General features: G+C 44.0%; 1 protein-coding gene across 3 annotated transcripts in view; it reads right to left on the bottom strand.

Moving 5' to 3' along the window:
• The window catches only part of camk1da (calcium/calmodulin-dependent protein kinase 1Da), a 69,144-nt gene that overhangs the window by 34,291 nt on the left and 12,414 nt on the right, over positions 1-22,439 (bottom strand). The window contains exon 1 of one of the 3 annotated variants that reach the window (XM_036957455.1): positions 21,480-21,500. The exons of 1 other annotated variant lie outside the window; for it this stretch is intronic. The gene's annotated coding sequence lies outside the window, so the exon portion shown is untranslated. Of the gene's footprint in view, positions 1-1,782; positions 1,900-21,479; positions 21,501-22,439 lie in introns of those variants that run through there. One more of the 3 variants, XM_036957454.1, reaches the window with a different exon arrangement.

Genomic DNA, 22,439 nt, shown 5'->3' with positions numbered 1-22,439 from the left:
AGAGCCAGAGAGAGAGCCAGAGAGAGAGCCAGAGAGAGAGCCAGAGCCAGAGACAGAGCCAGAGACAGAGAGAGACAGAGAGAGAGAGGGACTGTGGCTGAGGGAGAGAGAGAGATTACTATAATAGACTCACAAGGTGACAGTGACACAATTACACTGATACTGACATGAAGGATTAGTGGCTTCCCCACTAAATAGCGGCATTAGGGGGGCCGATTGAGCGGCAGCTTTAACCCTCTGACTACACTACCTAGAAGCCTCCATTGTCATTTTATTCCATGCCTGTACTCCGCTGCAAGCTGTAATGCTTGGCTTCCTCTGAGCAAGTGTCAGTAGCGTTTTGCATTTACAGATGATTATTGATTTTGTATCTTACTATAAGTTCACTGTAATGTCCAGAGTTGGCAACTAACATGGACATGTATTGTACATGTTGTCTATTTATAGTCTGTATGGAATATCAATACATTTTATGATTCATATCCACTATACAATCGAGAAACATAGATCACTAAGATTGTCCAAAACGGCGATACATGGTTCTTCGGTTGAAAGGTTCAATTGTTAGTGAACAGAATAACACTTTCACTCCATTTTTTCACTTTCAAATGTATGCCCAACAATAACCGTTGATTTCAAAGTTGAACAAACCATACACATCTATGTACGAGGACTACTTCTAACAATTTCCACTGAACGTTTTACAGAAACTCATTTAGTGGAAGAACTGTGCAGATGCTCACTTTGGTAACAGAATCTATCTTCGGTTTCTATTCAACCAAGTTTTCCAAAAAGGAAAAAACTTGCTCCGAATTAAGATTCAAAGATGTCTGCAGAAAGAATGGGCTGTCAGATATGACATGCCACCTTGCATTTTAACAAACCTTATCTGGTTATTGAACTATAGTAAGTGAAGTAGATTTACACCTGGTAACGGAATAACACATAAGTCCATTCTTGTGGGAAGCTGCTATACACCACCAACTGCTAACAGACTGTATCTGGATAATATGTGTGAAATGCTTGATAATGTATGTGATATCAACAGAGAAGTCTATTTTCTGGGTGATTTAAATATTGACTGGTTTTCATCAAGCTGCCCAAAAGCTTCAAACTGTAACCAGTGCCTGCAACCTGGTTCAGGTTGTCAGTCAACCTACCAGGGTAGTTACAAACAGCACAGGAATGAAATCATCAACATGTATTGATCACATCTTTACTAATGCTGCAGAACATTGTAGTGATCACAATATAATAGCCATATCTAGGAAAACCAAAGTTCCAAAGGCTGGGCCTAATATAGTGTATAAGAGGTCAAACAATAGGTTTTGTACTGATTCATATGTTGAGGATGTAAAGAATATTTGCTGGTCTGTGGTGTGTAATGAGGAGCAACTAGAAGCTGCACTTGACACATTTATGAAATTGCTTATTCCAGTTACTAATAAACACGCACCCATTAAGAAAATGACTAAAAACTTCAATCCCTGTGGATTGATGAGGAATTGTATGGTTGAGAGAGATGACAATAAAAGAAATGTCAAAAAAATCTGTCAGCACAACCGTTTGGCAAACGTACTGCAAATTGAGAAATCATTTGACTAAACTGAATAAAAATAAGAAACTATACTATGAAACAAAGATAAAAGATAAAAAATAATAATAGTAAAAAGCTTTGGAGCACCTTAAAATGAAATTATGGACATAAAGACAAACTCAGCTCCATCATTCAGTTGGCTCATTAATCACAAAACCCACTGATATTGACAATTACTTTCATACCTTTTTCCTTGGCAAGATTAGCAAACACAGGGATGACATGCCAGCAACAAACGCTAACACTTCACATCCAAGTAGAACTGATAAAATGATGAAAGATGAGCGTTGCAATTTTGAATTCCGTAAAGTGCGTGTGGAAAGAGGTGAAAATAATGATTGTTGTCTATCAACAATGACGAGCCACCGGGTCTGACAGCTTGGATGGAAAATTACTGAGGATAATAGCGGACGATATTGCCACCGCTATTTGCCATATCTTCAATTTAAGCCTACTAGGTGTGTGACCTCAGGCCTGGAGGGAAGCAAAAGTGAGCCTGTTACCAACCCATAGTAAACTTCTGGGAAAAAAAATGGTGTTTGACCAGATACAATACTATTTACTGTAAATAATTTGACAGACTTTCAGCCCGCTTACAGGCAAGGACATTCAACAAGCACAGCACTTACACAAATGACTGATGATTGGCTGAGAGAAATGATGATGAAAAGATTGTGGGGGCTGTTTTGTTACACTTCAGAGTAAAGCCAGTGTGTCTATGTACACGGATGACTCAACAACATTCACCCCAGCTACTATAGCAAGTAAAACCATTGCAACACTTAACAAAGAGCTGCAGTTCGTTTCAGAATGGGTGGCAAGGAATAAGTCCTAAATATAACAAAAACTAAAAGCATTGTATTTGGGACAAATCATTCACTAAACCTCAACTACATCTTCTGAAGAATAACGTAGAAATTGAGAAAGTTAAGGTGACAAAACTGCTTGGCGTAACCCTGGATTGTAAACTGTCAAGGTCAAAACATGTTGACACAACAGTCGCTAAGATGGGGAGAAGTCTGTCCATAATAAAGGCAATGCTCTGCCTTCTTAAAAAACACTATCAACAAGGCAGGTCCTACAGGCCCTAGTTTTGTCGCACCTGGACTACTGTTCAGTCGTGTGGTCAGGTGCCCCAGCGGGACCTCGGAAAATTACAATTGGCTTAGAACAAGGCAGCACAGCTGGCCCTCAATTGTACACGGAGAGCTAACATGAATAATATGCATGTAAATCTCTCATGACTCAAAGTGGAGATCAACTTCATCACTACTTGTTTTTGTAAGCCATGAGAGGTTTACATGCATATTATTAATGTGTGTGCTAGAGTGCGCACTCTACACACACGTACACTGTAATATTGTTATATGGTGGTATTATACATTTTGTATTGTAGATATTTGGTGTTGTTATAATGTTATATGGTGTACTGTTTTATCTTTGGTTTTAATGTGGGATGTAAGTGCCTCAGTGTGTTTGGATCCCAGGAAGAGTAGCTGCTGCCCTGGCAGGAACTAAATGGGGATCCCTAGTAAATACACTGTTCAAGAAAAATAAAGGGAACACTAAAATAACACATCCTAGATCCGAATGAATGAAATATTCTTATTAAATACTTTTTTCTTTACATTAGTTGAAGGTGCTGACAACAAAATCACACAAAAATTATCAATGGAAATCAAATGGATCAACCCATGGAGGTCTGGTTTTGGAGTCACACTCAAAATTAAAAGTGGAAAACCACACTACAGGCTGATCCAACTTTGATGTAATGTCCTTAAAACAAGTCAAAATGAGGCTCAGTAGTGTTTGGCCTCCACGTGCCTGTATGACCTCCCTACAACGCCTGGGCTTGCTCTTGATGAGGTGGCGGATGGTCTCCTGAGGGATCTCCTCCCAGACCTGGACTAAAGCATCCACCAACTCCTGGACAGTCTGTGGTGCAAAGTCCAGGTCTGGGAGGAGATCCCTCAGGAGACCATCCGCCACCTCATCAGGAGCAAGCCCAGGCGTTGTAGGGAGGTCATACAAGCACGTGGAGGCCACGTTGGTGGATGGAGCGAGACATGATGTCCCAGATGTGGTCAATTGGATTCAGGTCTGGGGAACGGGCGGGCCAGTCCATAGCATCAATGCTTTCCTCTTGCAGGAACTGCTGACACACTCCAGCCACATGAGGTCGGTCTAGCATTGTCTTGCATTAGGAGGAACCCAGGGCCAACCGCACCTGCAAATGGTCTCACAAGGGGTCTGAGGATCTCATCTCGGTACCTAATTGGCACTCAGGCTACCTCTGGCGAGCACATGGAGGGCTGTGCGGCCCCCCAAAGAAATGCCACCCCACACCATGACTGACCCACCGCCAAACCGGTCATGCTGGAGGATGTTGCAGGCAGCAGAATGTTCTCCACGGCATCTCCAGACTCTGTCACATGTGCTCAGTGTGAACATGCTTTCATCTGTGAAGAGCACAGGGCACCAGTGGCGAATTTGCCAGTCTTGGTGTTCTCTGGCAAATGCCAAACATCCTGCACGGTGTTGGGCTGTAAGCACAACCCCCACCTGTGGACGTCGGGCCCTCATACCACCCTCATGGAGTCTTGTTTCTGACCGTTTGAGCAGACACATGCACATTTGTGGCCTGCTGGAGGTTATTTTGCAGGGCTCTGGCAGTGCTCCTCCTGCTCCTCCTTGCACAAAGGCGGACATAGCGGTCCTGCTGCTGGGTTGTTGCCCTCCTACGGCCTCCTCCACGTCTCCTGATGTACTGGCCTGTCTCCTGGTAGCGCCTCCACGCTCTGGACACTACGCTGACAGACACAGCAAACCTTCTTGCCACAGCTCGCATAGATGTGCCATCCTGGATGAGCTGCACTACCTGAGCCACTTGTGTGGGTTGTAGACTCCGTCTCATGCTACCACTAGAGTGAAAGCACCGCCAGCATTCAAATGTGACCAAAACATCAGCCAGGAAGCATAGGAACTGAGAAGTGGACTGTGGTCACCACCTGCAGAACCACTCCTTTATTGGGGGTGTCTTGCTAATTGCCTATAATTTCCACCTGTTGTCTATTCCATTTGCACAACAGCATGTGATATTTATTGTCAATCAGTGTTGCTTCCTAAGTGGACAGTTTGATTTCACAGAAGTGTGATTGACTTGGAGTTACATTGTGTTGTTTAAGTGTTCCCTTTATTTTTTTGAGCAGTGTACATCATGGGTTCCTGATCTGTACTACACAGAAATGCATAATGATGGATATGAATGCCATTCTCCTCATGTTTCACAAGTTTGGACATCACAGCACAGTACAGCGCAGTACAGTAGAGTACAGTAAAATGCAGTAAATTAGGAGTATAATTCAGTAGAGTACAATACACTGTATTCTACTGTACTATACTTTTCTTTACTGCATTGTGTTGTACTGTATTGCACTGCGCTCTACTGACTGTACAGTACCGTGTTGGACTGTATTCAGTGCTGTATTGTACTGTATGTCTATGAGAGGTTTAGATTTGTTCCAGTCCTGTCAGTCTGTGGACGTTAACATCAAGGCCAAGGTGATCTGAACAAATTTCAACTGCTTTTCAGCATACAATGTCGGTGCTCAGTGGGTGAGGATGCTGGTTACAGTAAATGGAAAGAGAGAGGGAGGGGGGGTCATGGGTAAGAGCTGGGAGAGGTGACATTAACTGGAGAGAGGAGAGAGAGAAGGGGGGGGGGTCATGGGTAAGAGCTGGGAGAGGTGACATTAACTGGAGAGAGGAGAGAGAGAGAGGGGGGTCATGGGTAAGAGCTGGGAGAGGTGACATTAACTGGAGAGAGGAGAGGGGGGGGGTCATGGGTAAGAGCTGGGAGAGGTGACATTAACTGGAGAGAGGAAAGAGAGGGGGGGTCATGGGTAAGAGCTGGGAGAGGTGACATTAACTGGAGAGAGAGAGGGGGGGGTCATGGGTAAGAGCTGGGAGAGATGACATTGACTGGAGAGAGAGAGGGGGGGGGTCATGGGTAAGAGCTGGGAGAGGTGACATTGACTGGAGAGAGAGAGGGGGGGGGTCATGGGTAAGAGCTGGGAGAGGTGACATTAACTGGAGAGAGGAAAGAGAGGGGGGGTCATGGGTAAGAGCTGGGAGAGGTGACATTAACTGGAGAGAGGAGAGAGAGGGAGGGGTCATGGGTAAGAGCTGGGAGAGGTGACATTAACTGGAGAGAGGAGGGAGAGGGAGGGGGGGGGGGTCATGGGTAAGAGCTGGGAGAGGTGACATTAACTGGAGAGAGGAGAGAGAGGGGGGGGTCATGGGTAAGAGCTGGGAGAGGTGACATTAACTGGAGAGAGGAGAGGGGGGGGGTCATGGGTAAGAGCTGGGAGAGGTGACATTAACTGGAGAGAGGGGGAGGGGTTGTCCAGAAGCAGACTGTATTAAACACACTTGGTTTGACCACCAGACGACAGAAATACAAAAGAAAAGTTATTTTACATTGGAGTCATTTAGCCCAGGGTTCCTCCTAAATGAAATACAAGTGTTGATATTAGTTTGCAGGACTCTTTACCTCAACATTAGTGTGTATTTATGACGTCTTAAGACTTTATCTGGTAGATGTTTACTAAGACCCTTTTCCATCTGTTTGACCACAAATCAAAGACAGTACTTTTTCCAAAATGTTAAGATGGAAAATGGTTGAAAAATGTATCTATGACTTCATTTCCCAAAAATATAGAGACTCATAGCTTTCATATGACAAGCTCCTATAAACGTTGGTGCTCATGGGTCCTTTTCGATGGAAATGGCCCTGACAAAACAACCGTCTACAATTAAATCCTGATTGCAGGGGAGGCATGCTGATGACAACTGCTGCTGAAATACATTCACATGAGACAACTTTAAAAAGCCAGAATGATATTTGTCGGAGTCTAACCTTTCCCATGAGGTACTGGGAGTACGGACGTGAAAAGCCTTTATGGTTGCGCTGCTGCACTTCAGAAGTGCATCTTTGATTTTGCCTGATGTTTGCCTGCCATTACTCTACCCCTGTACGCACCACAACATACCTGACGTGGAGACTTCAGATCCATCTAGAGAACCACCAACCCTGCGGTGTGACAAAGGGACCAACCACTGCTGTTGATGTAAGGTGGGCCCATTCTTACACATATATTTATGTATTCTCTGTAAAGGCCTTCGAGGTGTTGAGAATAACGAGGTTCTGAATAATGCTGGTGTCTGAATAGAGAGGCTGGGTGCAATAATGACATTTAGACTGAACGCCTTCCCTTTTGTGTTACTGGGTAAGGCTGACTGTGACTGGACTCACTGTTCCACATGAGTGAGTGAGTGAGTGAAGCAGAGAACGAGGGAGCGAGAACCACACACACACACACACACCAGAGCAAGGACAATTATACATCACTGAACTACCGTCATCCCTGCCGAGCTCCACACTAATGCCACACACACACACACAAATTCAAAGAGAGCTGGGGTGGAGAGTGAGAGAGGTAGGCAAGAGAGAGGGACGCAGTGAGAGAAAAACAGAGATGAAGCGGCCAAGAATGAGCGTGTGTGCGTGCGCTAGTATTAGGACAGTGAGCGAAAAGGAGAGATAGAAAAAGAGGAGGATAAGATTGAATGCAGATGATGGAGCTTTTTGGCCGGTATGGGAAAGAAATGCTCCTGTATGGTCTCATGTAGCTAACTGGCTAATTGTTTCACACACTGCTCAGATAGAGATGTATCAATATACAGGCGTTGCTCAGATAGGAGGTGGGAGTTAGAACAGGTGCTGGAGAGGAGGAGGAGGCGGAAGGGGGGGGGGGGTATGAAGAGGAACGGCGTGTGATTAAATGACTTAAAAAAGAAGGAGAAGCTCATCTACAAAGCTGCTATCATTAGAGCTGATTAAATGTGCCATGTTTTGGGATTTACAGGGTGGAGACTATCAGCCACTGAGACTCTAGAGTTTCTCTTTCTTTCGCCCTTTCACTCTCCTTCTCTCTCCCCCCTCTTAACTTTCATCTAGTCATTAACTTCGCAATGAGGTTGAATCTTCATTTTGAATGGAGCTTAACAGCTATTTAGCATTCTGGACAAAACATCTCAGAATTAGCAAACTGATCAACTAAAGTGTGACTAAAAAAGGTCTCAAATCAAAATGCAGATTGTGTGTTCTACTAGGAGAAAAGAAATGCACCACAAACGCATGCACAAACCCACCACACACACACATTCACCCACCCACACACACATTTGGATCTCTAAAATACCCAGAAACAGCATCATCACTCCAATCCCCAAAACTGAGATTAAACACAGCCCAGATTACCAGGGCCTCACATATGAAATTAATCTCCAATCTCCCTGGCTGATCCCTGGCCTGCATTGTCCTCCCAGCAGAAACAGTTCGGTTCCCAATGTCCCCATTCACAAATCTCTCTGCTCTGAAATCAGCACAATCAAAACATCCCTCCATCAAGATGAGCCCACTCATCATCATAAAGATACCCATGATCAGCTCTAACAGAAATCCTCATATCTCAATTACAGCCCCACCAGACAATATCACTAAACCGCACAATACTGTATGATACATTATCTACAAAAGTTGCATTGAAAATGTGCAATCATGAAGACTGGCCTGGGCACATGTGATGTTAACAGTTAGTAAGACATAGGTTGGGGGGGGATGAACGGATGAGCCTATTCAATTCTGAACGGTCAAGTCCAGGATGCTGGCCCATGTTGACGCCAATGCTTCCCACAGTTGTGTGAAATTGGCTGAATGTCCTTTGGTTCGTGGACCATTCTTGATGCACACGGGTAAATGTTGAGCATGAAAAACCCAGCAGCGTTGCAGTTCTTGACACATTCAAACCGGTGCGCCTGGCACCTACTACCATACCCCGTTCAAAGGCACTTAAATATTTTGTCTTGCCCGTTCACCCTCTGAATAACACACATACACAATCCATGTCTCGATAGGAGTACCACAGTATGAGTCACAATATCCATAAAACCTAGGAGGTCAAACAGGGAAATGGTGCCAATCGTTTTTCCACCATTATTTTTCCCTATAAAGGATTTAAGAAACATTTAAAATAAGGGCTGTGTTTAGTGTAGGCTTACCCAGGCGTGACATTTTGATAACCGTGTAAATTTCTTCACATTTTCAAACAGTCCATGTATATTTTCCTGCGGGGCTATACATTTGGGTGAGTTTTGTTTTAAAAAAAAAAATTTTTTTATTTTTTAAATCGCCTGAGTAGCCTCGTTTCACTGCCAAAAATAAAATGTAACTATTGTTCAGCAAAATAACAACCCAATGTCAAATACAGGTAGCCTACTCAAATAATTAACATCCAAACACATTACCCATTACTCTCTCGTGGGAATTCCACTAATGGTCTGTATGTAGCCAAACGTAGCTGCTGCTCATTCCGTTTGCTCGAAAATTTAGAAATGGTATAAAAAAGACTAAGGCCCGTGTCCATAGAGACACTTACCAGCTCTACTGGTAGTACTGCTACTACCAGCAGTACTAAACCTGCACCTGTCAATGGCACAAGTTCTTCTGCTTCCACAAGCACATCCAATGCTAGCATCAGTAATTCTACATTTGTTGTTTGCCCAGTTAGTATGGACACTGACTGTTGTGAACTGATGCAGCCAAGGAGCTACTGCCCCCTTACCCGGGAAAGCACCGAACAACAGACAGGGACATTGGACCATCGAAGAGGCGCAAATATAATGAGAACTACATTGATTTGGGGTTCACTTATATTAGGAGTAGTGCCTTTCTTTAGCCACAGTGTGTTAAATGTGCAAAAGTACTATCTCACAACTCGATAAATTGAGCGTGCAAGCACGCCCTTTCATGCCCTGCCTCCAGTAAACTTTACGATATCTGAACAAGAGAACCTAATCAAAATTGCAACAAGCGGTTCTGTGAAAATTGAATTTAAATCAGAAGCCACTGGCAGATTTCTGGATTGGGCTGCACTCAGAGTATCCTGCCTTGGCAAATCGCACTGTTAAGACACTAATGCCCTTTGCAACCACGTACCTATGTGAGAGTGGATTCTCGGCCCTCACTAGCATGAAAACTAAATACAGGCACAGACAGTGTGAGGAAAATGATTTAACACAGAGATTCTCTCCAATACAACCCACCACTGCAGAGTTATGTGCATCCTTTTAAACACACCCTTCTCATTGACCTGTGGAGCTATTGAGAGCCCGGCCTCTCTCAATAGCATGTCTGTACATGCTCATTGAGTCTGTACATAGTCAAAGCTTTCCTTAATTTTTAGATCAGTAAGGTATTCTGCCACTGTGTACTCTCTGTTTAGGGCCAAATAGCATGCTCCGGTTTTTTGGTTAATTCTTTCCAATGGGTCAAGTAATTATATTTTTGTTTTATCATGATTTGGTTGGGTCTAATTGGTGGTGTCCACTGAGCCGTTGGGCCCACCCTGCAACCACATTGGATAACGGTGGGCAGGCCTCTTGACAGCCGTCACTCAAATGCGAGGGGCTAAAGCTCATTGGCTATAACTTACATTTATAGGGGGCTGGCACATGTGGGGGGAAATGTAGGCAAAATGGTGCCACACAGCTTCAAGAAAAGTTGTTTTCAAACTAGGAATTACTGTCTTAATGGAGGTAAGACAGCAATTCTGCTCATAGATTATGCATGTTGGAACTACACATCGACACAACCAGTCCCAAGTGGGAGATTTAAAAAAGACTTTGTGTGAAGACCCGCTGTGTGATAATAGAAGATGGAGAAGGCCATTCTGTAAAAGGTAATTACACAACAGAACAGGGTTGAATGCCGACATGGAGATAACACCCAAGCTACTATAAAGAAATAACTACTTCTATACCCGCAGATCAAAAAAGCTTGAAAAGAAAATGTATTGTTAGTAAAGAAAGCATGTACGCTAGCCTGTGATGCATTGTTAGTTAGTAAATCCTACAGACTAGGACCTCGTTCTCCTATTCCAGCCTGGTCTCTGTGGTCATTGATCCCTGTGCCTGGCTGTAGCCTAGTGACAGGTGACTGAAAAACGTGATCACTGACTGTCCCGGAGGTGACAATGGGCTCTACTAATTATGACTATGGATGACCTGTCTGAGCTGTCAGTGTATGAGAGAGTGAGAGACTTGAATGTGTGTCTGTGTCAGTGTGTGTGTGCGCACGTTTGTCTGTGTGTGTGTGTGTGTGTGTGTGTGTGAGTGTATGCGGGCATTCAAGCATGCGTTTGTTTGTGTGTGCATTCGTGTGCGTGTGAGTAAACGACTACATTTTGTCAATCAACATCGCTGTTCAAATACAGCTAAATCACCACAGGCACCAGCTGAATATGTACGGATACAGGTCAGGGAATGTGTGGCCCGTATGTCACTACCTCACAGGAGTGGCATTTGAAAGTCATTTTTTTCGGCAGAAATGCCCTTCAGGTGCCTTAATAACATAATAACTTGTATGCCATCTATAAATATGAATAAAATGGATAAATTATGATTTTAATTGGTTTAGCCAGAGAAAAATACAGGGACCTTCCCACTTGCAATGATTGGCTGAGATAATGGGCTGGACGTTCTAACGTGGCTTTTTTTGAAAGATATCATGAAGAACTGAAAAAGTGTTGCTACTGCTCTCAACATTGCTGCCCGGAAGTTAGTAGAGCTATCGACAAAGATCAGTGGAAAGTTGTGATGGACTACTTTCTGGAAAACGATCGTGCCATGCTGACTCTGACTCTGAAAATGAATCAGACGATGAGGAAATCCCTGATTTAGGTAAAAGCATTTTAAATTGAACCAGACATTGTAATGGTCTTCTGGTGTGATGGGGAAGAAATTACGATCAACAGTGTCGTCACGGAAGAAGTTGACCGAGTTTTGAAATCAGTGGAATGACCGGTGGAAGCAGAGAGATGATTGCCGAATGCGTAGCGAGTCTAAAAGAAAAACACAGAAGGCTGTTGTATAAAACACCCGTCTCAGGATTACATCTTCAAACCAAGGGCAACCATGGCATCCATGACAGAGAGGGAGAAGCATTCATTTATGTATACAGGTAACAGTCTAGCTACATTTTCAGATATTATACATTTCAAATTTAGTCAGGAAGTTGTTTTCATTGCATGCTCAAATCTAATTTTATTTGTCACATGCGCCGAATACAACCTTACTGTGAAATGCTTACTTACAAGCCCTTAATTAACCAACAATGCAGTTCAAGAAATAGAGTTGAGAAAATATTTACTAAATAAAAGGTATCTAAAAGTAACAAGAAAATTGAAGGGGGGGGGGGGGGGGGGGGTGTCAGTATAAATAGTCCAGTGGATTACTTGTTCAGTAGTCTTATGGCTTGGGGGTAGAAGCTGTTAAGGTGCCTTTTGGTCCTAGACTTGGCGCTCTGTTACCGCTTGCTGTGCAGTAGCAGAGAGAACAGTCTATGACATGAGAGACTGGAGTCTTTTACAATTTTTTGGGCCTTCCTCTGACACTGCCTAGAATATAGGTCCTTGGATGTCAGGAAGCTTTGCCCCAGTGATGTACTGGGCTGTACGCACAACCCTCTGCAGTGCCTTACGGTCAGATACCGAGTAATTGGCATACTAGGCTGTGATGCAATCAGTGCTCTCGATGGTGCAGCTGTAGAACCTTTTGAGGATCTGTGGACCCATGCCAATTCCCTTGAGGGGGAAAAGTTGTAGTCGTGCCCTCTTCACAACTGTCTTGGTGTGTTTGGACTATGATAGTTGGGGATGTGGACACCAAGGAACTTGAAACCCTCAACCAGTAGCACTTCAGCCCTGTCAATGTTAAAGGGGGCCTGTTCAGCCCCTCTGTTCATAAATTAAAGTGTACTGTTAGCTAGCTAACTAGCTGACGTTAACTGGCTGGCTCGCAAACTAACGTTACGTTTATGATCTGTAATATTATTAGTATCTCAGAAACTATTTGCATTGCTAATTATAGATTATTGTTAGCTAGATAGCTAATATTGAATCTAGTTGGTTAGCTTTAGCTACCTGAACATTCATGCATGGTAGTACGAGTTGGGATTATGGTGTATTGTTTAGCTAGCTACATGTCACAAAAAAAAAATTAACTAATAAATATTTTATTTGTAGTGTGTGTTTACCAGAGACGGTAATGTGAAGAACATGACCTGCATCAAAGTCAGATTATGATATAGGCCAAGGCCTAGATAAATGTATTTTTAACACTACTTTTTGCTACTAATTTCACCACTTTTAGTCTTGAAATCTGTAGTTGTTCACTATACTACCTTAAATCACTCTGTTTAGCACGTAACTTCACATGTGAATCCTTAAAGAGATGGGTGGGGCTAAGGCTTTAGAGGGTGTGAACGATACTGGATGGGTCTAGACAAAGAGCTCTCCAGTAGGTGTACCAAAACATTCACAGCACATATTCTCAAAAGTGGGGTTACAGGTTTATCAACTTCCAAAGTAGAATGACTTTCCCATTGTTCCCCCAACTGTAGTGTATGATATACATTTTTTTATTTTTTTTTATAGCTCTGAGTCTCTACTTTTAACCAATGTAAAAAACACAATTTCAAACGTTGCTACATAGGACCGAATCCAGGTGGTGGCTCACATATCAATCTCTATCGCCAACATAATGCTATAAACGCTGGCAAAAACAAGCCTGTGTTTTGCATTCTCCTGTTCCTGATGTTAGCAACAGAGCGGTGGTGTTGCTAAGGAGCTTACCAGCCTAACGGAGTGAGTAATGTCTTATTGATGATTAGATACAGCGGCTTGAAGCTGCCTTTTCCAACAGCATGGACCAGGAGATACACCCTCACACAGAGAGAAGGGGGGGGGGGGGGGGGGGGGGGTAGTCAGCTCTTTCTACAGCCAAAAAGGACAGTCATACTGTCTTATTACCTCAGCTTCCCTCATCCTGACTCTTTCCATTCCAGCAAACAGACTAGTCAGTCAACGCAGACGAGCAGAACAGACAGCGAGGGAGAGAAAAAAAGTGTGAGAGAAAAGGGATGGAGAGAGAAAGAAAAAGGAAAGGAGCGAGAGAGATTATGGAAAAAGGTAGACAGAAAAGAAAGATGTTCAGGAGAGAGGGCGAGGGAGGGAGAGAAACAGGAGGGAAATTATGAGAGCGAGGGATAGTGATGAGGGTTCATAATCATCTGTTACTAGGGCGTCATTGAAAATAAGAATTTGTTGTTAACTGACTTGCCTAGTTAAATAAAGGTAAAATAAAAAATAAAAGGATAACGTGTGGCGGTTTAATTCAATGAAAATTACCTCTGAGTAGTAATGTAGAGGTGAGGACACGCATCCTTTCGTGTCTACCACCACATCACAAAATGAACTGGGATCCGAACTGCATTTTCTCCTATTTTTCCTCTGCAATCTACCTTCAAAATGCTACAGCCTATTATTGAATGGGTGGAAATCAGAAGTGAACATGGACATATCCCTCTCTCTCTTACATCTATAACGTATATATACAAACTGGGAGGTGTAGAGGTTTTCAAACCACAAAGGCATACATTCACCATGGTAACGGCTAGAGACCATTAGGAGTTGGGACTGTCACGGCCGGCCAGCTCATTAGGCAGCCGCCGAGGGTGGCAGATTGACGAAGGCGGAATTTTCTGAGCTAAACTGACCACGACGCACTTCCAACAATAGCACTTAAAACCTCACATAAATCTCTCTCAACCAGTGGGATTTTTAGGTGAGCGCTGATGACACCCTGTGATAAGCAGTGCCCACTTTGTCAAAGGCAGGGGTGCAAAAGTATTCTGCTTGTCCATTGCCAGCGCGCCTCTCCAGGGTGCTGTTGGAGACGCGTCACTCCACCAACATTCCATTAAAAAAAAAGAATCCAACATAAATCATGTAGCAGATCTAGTCTATGGTAGAAAGAGTATGTGGTCTTCTCTTTAGCTTACAGGCTGGAGACAAAATGTATCACAATGTAATGAGACAGACACTTTTTACATCATGCATGTCTCCCATCACATAGCCTAACCTAAAAATATGCACAATTTTTTTTTATTTTTTTAAATGCTGTCATGGTAACAAACATGTAGAATGGACAATCACCGTTGTTCAGGAGTGTCACCCCATTGTCATGATCAGTGGCTTCATGTTTGCATCTGTATATTTTTGACAAGCTGATCATAGAAACAAAAAAAATATTTCAGCGTCTCCCGCTGTGTAAACATTGCAAATAGGTTCACGATAACTCCTGATAAAGTTGGGTAGCTGATATTCAGAGCAGAAATAGCCAAATTGATTAGTCACAATGACCTGTTTTACAAACTGTGGACCTACCAAATGATGTGCATTCATCAAATCCCATTGCAGCCGAGATGGTAGGCTACACCCCAGTAAGCACGAGCCAACGTCTTACGGTTGTCTTTTTTTGTCCTGTCCGGACATCTTTTTTTGGTGTTTTACAAACCGTAGGCTTACCACATAGATGGATGGGCATTCATAAAATGACATTTCAGGCAACACTATAGGGCTACACCTCAGTAAGCACCGACCGACATCTTTTGGAAGTATTTTTTCGGTGCTGTCCCGACCAGCCTTGATTTCCACATCCACGGACATATTTTTTTTGTCCTGTCCTGACCAAATCTGAACCAATCATAGACGTCTATGTTTGGTTCAGATTTTATCCGGTCTGGACCAGCCTTGATTTGTCCCAAACAGACACGTCTATAAATGACTTATTTTCAACTTTCATTCAGAACCAAAAATTTGCCTGACTTCAACTGGAAAATACTTTTTTTTTTTCAACATCCAGAAAATATAAATTTTCAACTTCCTGGAAAATATGCATTTTAAACATACGGAAAATACATTTTCACCTTTCATTCAGAACCTAAATTGAACATAACGTCTGGAAAGTTTGTGTTTTTGACATAATTTTACTGGGACTATTCTAGTTTTGTGGGGGGAGGGGGCAATTTTTGGTCTCACTTATAGCGCGGCAGAATGGCAAGGGCCCTGAATACAGTCCATCGGCTATGAGGCTTTCCCCTGTATTTACATAACTACCATGGCAACCACTGGTTAACCTATGGGCCGCAGCCAGCAGAGGATTGGCTCAGTGCTGTTAAGAACTTAAGTCAGTCAACCACAGCACAAAAATCAATATGACCTCTCTCTCTGTGTGTGTGTGTGTGTGTGTGTGTGTGTGTGGTTTATCTATAACGCCAACAGCAGCTCTCTGCTCTGGGAGAGGGAGAGGGAGAGGGAGAGAGCTGTTGTGATGACAGACTGGAGCCCCTCTGATGCCAGCGGAGCTGAGCAGGTAGGCGACTCAGCAGTTCATCTTTATCATGACCTTGCAGTTTTCCTATTCCCGCTTGGAGAGAAGAGAGATAGCCCAGCAACAGCAGACTGTACTGTGTGTTCCCTTGATAGGAGGCCTAACAAAACACGCACACCTGAGGGACCACTGGGCATTATGCTCAGCTTTCTGGCTATACATACACCTGCTGAGAGGCACGTGGTCAGACACACCCTCGCAGTCTGCTAAGAAAGAGAGTGAATGCTGCTACACCAACTTCTGCTAGCACACCACATGGTGTCAGAGGAAGGCTGGGGCTAAACGGAGACTCCTCGTCAATCACACAGACACAGCTTCCGGTTAGCTTGTTAGCCTGCTCGTCTCATACCGCTCACATCTGCAATTAGAGATCGACATTGAGAAAGAGAGATGTTCCCCTTCAGTGGTCCTCTTTCATAGCACAAGAACACACACACACACGAGAAGATTGCATGATTGTGCCTTGTTTGGGTGTTGCCTAACCTTGAGTCATAGTAGAAGCTGATTGGTAAGGCTGCTCCAACAGCTCTTACAACAACTGTTTGTCAGCAAGCTTGTTAGCATAGTCATTGATTAGCTACAGTATCTCCAGCACTGCCTCATCAAAGGACAAGAACGTGTGAGGGAGGGGATGGAAAAAGAGAGGGAGGGGCAGTGTAGACTCTAGAGGGACGGGAAGAGAGAAGGGGGGGCTTGGGGGTGGGTGTAGGACACGGTCATGTGCTTTGTACCTGCAGCGCCAGCAAAAGCCCCAATTAATAACAAACAGAGTCCTGTTGCTCTGACGTAGCTAATAACAGCTGGCAATTATGCTAACAAGGCCATTATGGAGATGCTCAGGATCTGCTGTTTGATTTCCACTCTCTGTAGTCACACTGTACCGGATCACACAGTGTGTTAATAGGATGGGGAGAGATGTGGCCAGGATCGACTTTGAAATGGGCCTGTCCATGTCCTGAGGACGTTGGGAAAAGCCTTCAAAACCAGCCACTAGGGGCAACCGTGAGCGCTATTACCATGAAGTAGGCTTGGGTTTTGCTAAGGCGTTGTGGATGGTAATCCCCATGACTCTGGATCCAAAGGTGGCGTGTTCAATACCAGTGGTAGACACTCGTTTTTAAATTGTATGGTTTCAACCCTATCCCAAACCTTAACCCTTAACTGAACAATTCAGAATGAATGCCCAAACTTTACATTTTAACCCTATCCAAAACCTTAATGTTTGGAGAGAATCTGAAGTCAAATTGGTAAAACCGTGAGATCTTGATGTCATTCTCAGAGTCCGCCTTCATGCACACAGATACACTGATGTCTGAGATATGGGAATATTAGACGCCAATGTAGTAAGAAGTACATGAGGCAGTCTCGCTTTGAGTCCTGTCTTTCTGGGTACACTGCATTTCCGTGTGTGTGTGTGTGTGTGTGTGTGTGTGTGTGTGTGTAGACTCAGTGTCTGGCTTCAAGCTAATCAGAAGGACAGGCAGTGGGGGAAATGTGATCAGTGGCCCACATCAAACACCAGGCATGATGAGAGTGCTCCTCAGACACAGGGAAACGCGCACGTACACCAACTAGACGAGCGACCGTCATCCCACCTCCACACTTCACTCTCTCATATAGTGTGGTTTTGGAGCTACAAATCAAATCGCATGTCACGTGAGCCGAATACAACAGTCAAATGCTTACTTACAAGCCCTTAAACCAACAGTGCAGTTTTAAGAAAACACCGTCTCACCCCAAAAAGTAATAATAACAAATGCTTAAAGAGCAGCAGTAAATAACAATAGCGGGGCTTTATACCGGGAGTACCGGTACAGAGTCAATGTGCGGGGGCACCGGTGTCAAGGTAATATGTACATACAAGGGCATGTATCAGGGTATAGTCTCCCCATCTCCCTCACCTCGCTCTCTCTCCCTCACCTTGCTCTCTCTTTCTTTCCTCTTTCATACAGACATGATAGGCAGTTTTATAATGGTGTTAAAACTGTAAAGGCTAGTTATAGAGTCTGGCTCTGGGACCTGAGCTTACTCTACAAACACCATTCTGACAGGAGGAGGCGGGGGGGGGGTATGGAGGGAGGGGGAGATGGAAAGAGGGAAAGAGAGAGAACCCGTAGGGAGTGAGGGATGGAGCACAGTGTATGGAAAATCCTGGATGAGGATACCTACTGAATAGTGCGTGTGTGTATGTGTACATTGTGAGCATTACTGAAACCATGGTGGTGAACAAGACTGCATTATGTGCACGTACGTGTGTGATAGCAGCGGTTTCTGGCTGGCCAGACAGAGCCAGTCTGAGCGCAGCCTTGAGTGCCGTTTAAGGACAACGCTAGCCAAGCTATAACAAACACACACACACTAACAGATCATAAATCAAGATACAGCCGGGGTTTTGAAATGTGACTCACATACACACACTGCTTCTGAAGAGAAATAAGGTAATGGACCTTTCTGTAAGTGTCACCTATAAAACAGAGAAAGGTGTGTGTGTGCGCGTGTATATAGTGTGTGTACTGTGAATATGTTTGTAGAGGTTCTATACATGTGCAATGTGAGTGTGAGTGTGTGTGTGTGTGTGTGCCTTTCTGCTTGTGTGGGCTTAAATTGCCTACCTGGAAGACAAATGTTCCTACTGTTTACGGCCAAACGTTATTTAGACTTTGGTCTGTTTGGAGATGAGATATTATGCCAATGTGCCTCTTTCTCCATACGAGTTTGCCAAAGCACTGATTCCATTACCTCTAATCACTTACTACTGGAAATACCGTTCTTTTATTACCAAGACAATGGCTGACATCCTCAGATGAATCTCTTACGATTTGCACATATTACATGCAGTTGCTTTCCCACAGTAAGGTGTGACAGTAGTGGTGACTCGGGAAAGAGAGAGGTTCACTGTAATGAGAACTGGAGAGAAATTGTAGCTGCTACATAACTAAAGCACGAGAGAGAGACAGAGAGAGACAGAACAGAAGAGATGATAGGAAAGAAGAAGGATGTTAGGTGATAGGGGTCAGAGATAATAAGTTGCGAAAGGTTTTGTTGCTTGGATGGGTCATTTCATCCCGCCAGTCTGAAGGTTTACCATCAGCCATGCTATTGTGACAGTCACTTGGCAACAATAGAGAATGACAAGTGAAATCTCTTTCACGTCCTCATATCCCTCCACTCACCCTCTCTAGGCTTATATTATCCTCCTCTCCTTCAACTATTCTCCTTTCCTTAAATCCCCACCTACCTTGGTCAGTTGGGGGTGATATGATTGGCTCTCAGAGAGCAGGAAGTGGAGGTGAGAGGAACACACCGATGATAAGTTGTGACAGGGCAGGGAGAAACAGGATCCATGGTAACGGCAGTCAGGTCCCTTCCTATCAAGGCTATAGCATTTAACCACATGTAACTGAGGGAAGGTTCCTTGGCTCAAAGCCATCAATACGTAGCCTGTAGATACACTACATGACCAACAGTATGTGTACACCTGCTGGTCGAACATCTCAGTCCAAGATCATTAATATGGAATTGATCCTCCCTTTGCTGCTATAACAGCCTCCACTCTTCTGGGAAGGTTTTCCACTAGATGTTGGAACATTGCTGCAGGGACTTGCTTCCATTCAGCCACAAGAGCATTAGTGAGGTCAGGCACTGATGTTGGGTGATTAGGCCTGGCTCGCAGTCAGCGTTCCAATTCATCACAAAGGTGTTTGATTGGGTTGAGGTCAGGGCTCTGTGCAGGCTAGTCAAGTTCTTTCACACCGATCGACAAACCATTTCTGTTCGGACCTCACTTTGTGCACGGGGGCATAGTCATGCTGAAACAGGAAAGGGCCTTTCCCAAACGGTTCCCGTCACTGGAACTAAGGGGACAAAACCATGAAAAACAGCCCCAGACTATTATTCATCCTATGTATTGGGGCAGGTAGTGTTCTCCTGTCATCCGCCAAACTCAGATTCGCCTGCTCGGACTGCCAGATGGTGAAGCGTAATTCATCATAACTTTTTTCCACTGCTCCAGAGTACAATGGCGGTGAGCTTTAAACCACTCCAGCTGACACTTGGCATTGCGCATGGTGATCTTAGGCTTGTGCGCTGCTCGGCCATGGAAACCCATTTCATGAAGCTTCCGACGAACAGTGTTGTGCTGACGTTGCTTCCAGAGATTACATGGCTGTGTGCTCAGTTGTGGCTGAAATAGCCGAATCCACTAATTTGAAAGGGTGTCCACATACTTCTGTATATAGAGTGCATCTAGAGTCCCACCAATGATGTTAACACTTTGAGGAGTTGTTATACAGTCAAAAGTTTGGACACATCTACCCATGCAAGAATTTCTTTATTTTGACTATTTTCTACGTCAAATATTAGTGAAGACATCGAAACTATGAGATAACACATGGAATGATGTATTAACCAAAACGGTGTTTAACAAATCAAAATATATTTTAGATTTCAGATTCTTGAAAGTAGCCACCCTTTGCCTTGATGACAGCTTTACACGCGCTTGGCATTCTCCCAACCAGCTTCACCTAGAATGCTTTTTCAACAGCCTTGAAGGAGTTCCCACATATGCTGACCACTTGTTGGCTGCTTTTCCTTCACTCTGCGGTCCAAACTAATCCCAAACCATCTCAACTGAATTGAGGTCGGGTGATTGTGGAGGCCAGGTCATCTGATGCAGCACTACACCACTCTCTTTCTTGGTCAAATAGCCCTTACACAGCATGGAGGTGTGTTGGGTCATTGTCCTATTGAAAAACAAATGATAGTGGGACTAAGCCCAAACCAGATGGGATGGTGTCGCTGCAGAATGCTGTGGTTGCCATGCTGGTTAAGTGTGCCTTGAATTCCAAATAAATCACAGACACGGTCACCAGCAAAGCACCCCCACCTCCATGCTTCACAGTGGGAAGCACACATGCGGAGATCATCCGTTCACCTACTCTGCGTCTCACAAAGACACAGCGGTTGGAACCAAAATGCTCGTGTTTCTTGGCCCAAGCAAGTCTCTTATTTTTATTGGTGTCCTTTAGTAGTGGTTTCTTTGCTGCAATTCGACCATGAAAGCCTGATTCACACAGTCTCCTCTGAACAGTAGATGTTGAGATGTGTCTGTTACTTGAACTCTGTGAATAATTTATTTGGGCTGAAATTTCTGAGGCTGGTAACTCTAGTGAACTTATCCTCTGCAGCAGAGGTAACTCTGGGTCTTCCTTTCCTGTGGCGGTCCTCATGAGAGCCAGTTTCATCATAGCGCTTGATGGTTTTTGCAACTGCACTTGAAGAAACGTTCAACGTCTTTGAAATGTTCCGCATTGACTGACCCTCATGTCTTAAAGTAATGATGGTGTGATGTAGAAGTCCGTCACTGGCCGAGGGCAGCATTTGGTTCTTTAACGCACGCACACATTCATCACTCCTCCGTTATCAGATAAGGTAACAATGTGGGTCGTCACACAAGTTAACTTCTCTGTCTTAGTGCATACATTTCACACTTGTCAGTGTTCATTTGTAATATAAGTAATATGCATTATACTTATCTATGTTGTGGATGAGCGTGTTGTTTGTTTCTCTCTCTCGCTGTAGCTTCCGGGTATGCTGGATAAGGACCGGAGCTAAGGGAATTGGGCTGACTTTGTAGTGCCTGTCCCAAATGGCTCATTAATGTAAATTGGCATATTAAAAAGACACTGTCAGTAGTGATGTAATTTTGTAAATGTTATGTGGTGATATTGTTTAAAAAACGTGTTGCAATGTATACCCTTTAGTATGTTTAGTTAATGGAACATGTAGGTTTGTATAGGTAATTGCTTAATTAATTGTTCTGAGGGGAGGGGCTAGCTCTACAAAAGGAGCCTCTCTTTCAGTTCATGGGGAGGCCATTTTGGATTGAGCTGTGAATGGGGCAGTATTGTTTTTAAGCTGTCCCATAAGGTATATGTTTGATGGAAGTACTGTTTTTGTTCTGGAATCACTTTGTAAATAAACACCCTTGCACAGAAGAACATTTGCGGCTCCGCCATCTTTTTATTTTGATTGAGGTTAGGTTTTCCAGTATAGCCTTGTGACCTACTCTACGTGACAGATGGACTATCATTTCTCTTTTCTTATTTGAGCTGTTCTTGCCATAATATGGACTTGGTCAATTACCAAATAGGGCCATCTTCTGTATGCCACTCCTACCTTGGCAAAACACAACTGATTGGGTCAAACGCATTAAGAAGGAAAGAAAGTCCACAAATTAACTTTTACCAACACACACCTGTTAATTGAAATGCATTCCAGGTGACTACCTCGTGAAGCTGGTTGAGAGAATGCCAAGAGTGTGCAAAGCTGTCATCAAGGCCTTTGGTGGGCGCGAACCCAGAGTCTCTGGTGGCACAGCTTGCACTGCGATGCAGTGCCCTAGACCATTGCGCCACCCGGGAGGCTCATTCATATTTTTGTGTATGTGTACACACAATCTCAGTCTGACTCAGCCATGCTGACACATGCC

This window comes from Oncorhynchus mykiss, chromosome 21 (assembly GCF_013265735.2).
Source record: "Oncorhynchus mykiss isolate Arlee chromosome 21, USDA_OmykA_1.1, whole genome shotgun sequence".
In the NCBI taxonomy this organism is placed as follows: domain Eukaryota; kingdom Metazoa; phylum Chordata; class Actinopteri; order Salmoniformes; family Salmonidae; genus Oncorhynchus; species Oncorhynchus mykiss.
The sequence above is the reverse complement of the archived record's forward strand: the minus strand, read 5'-3'. Positions and strand labels throughout refer to the sequence as shown.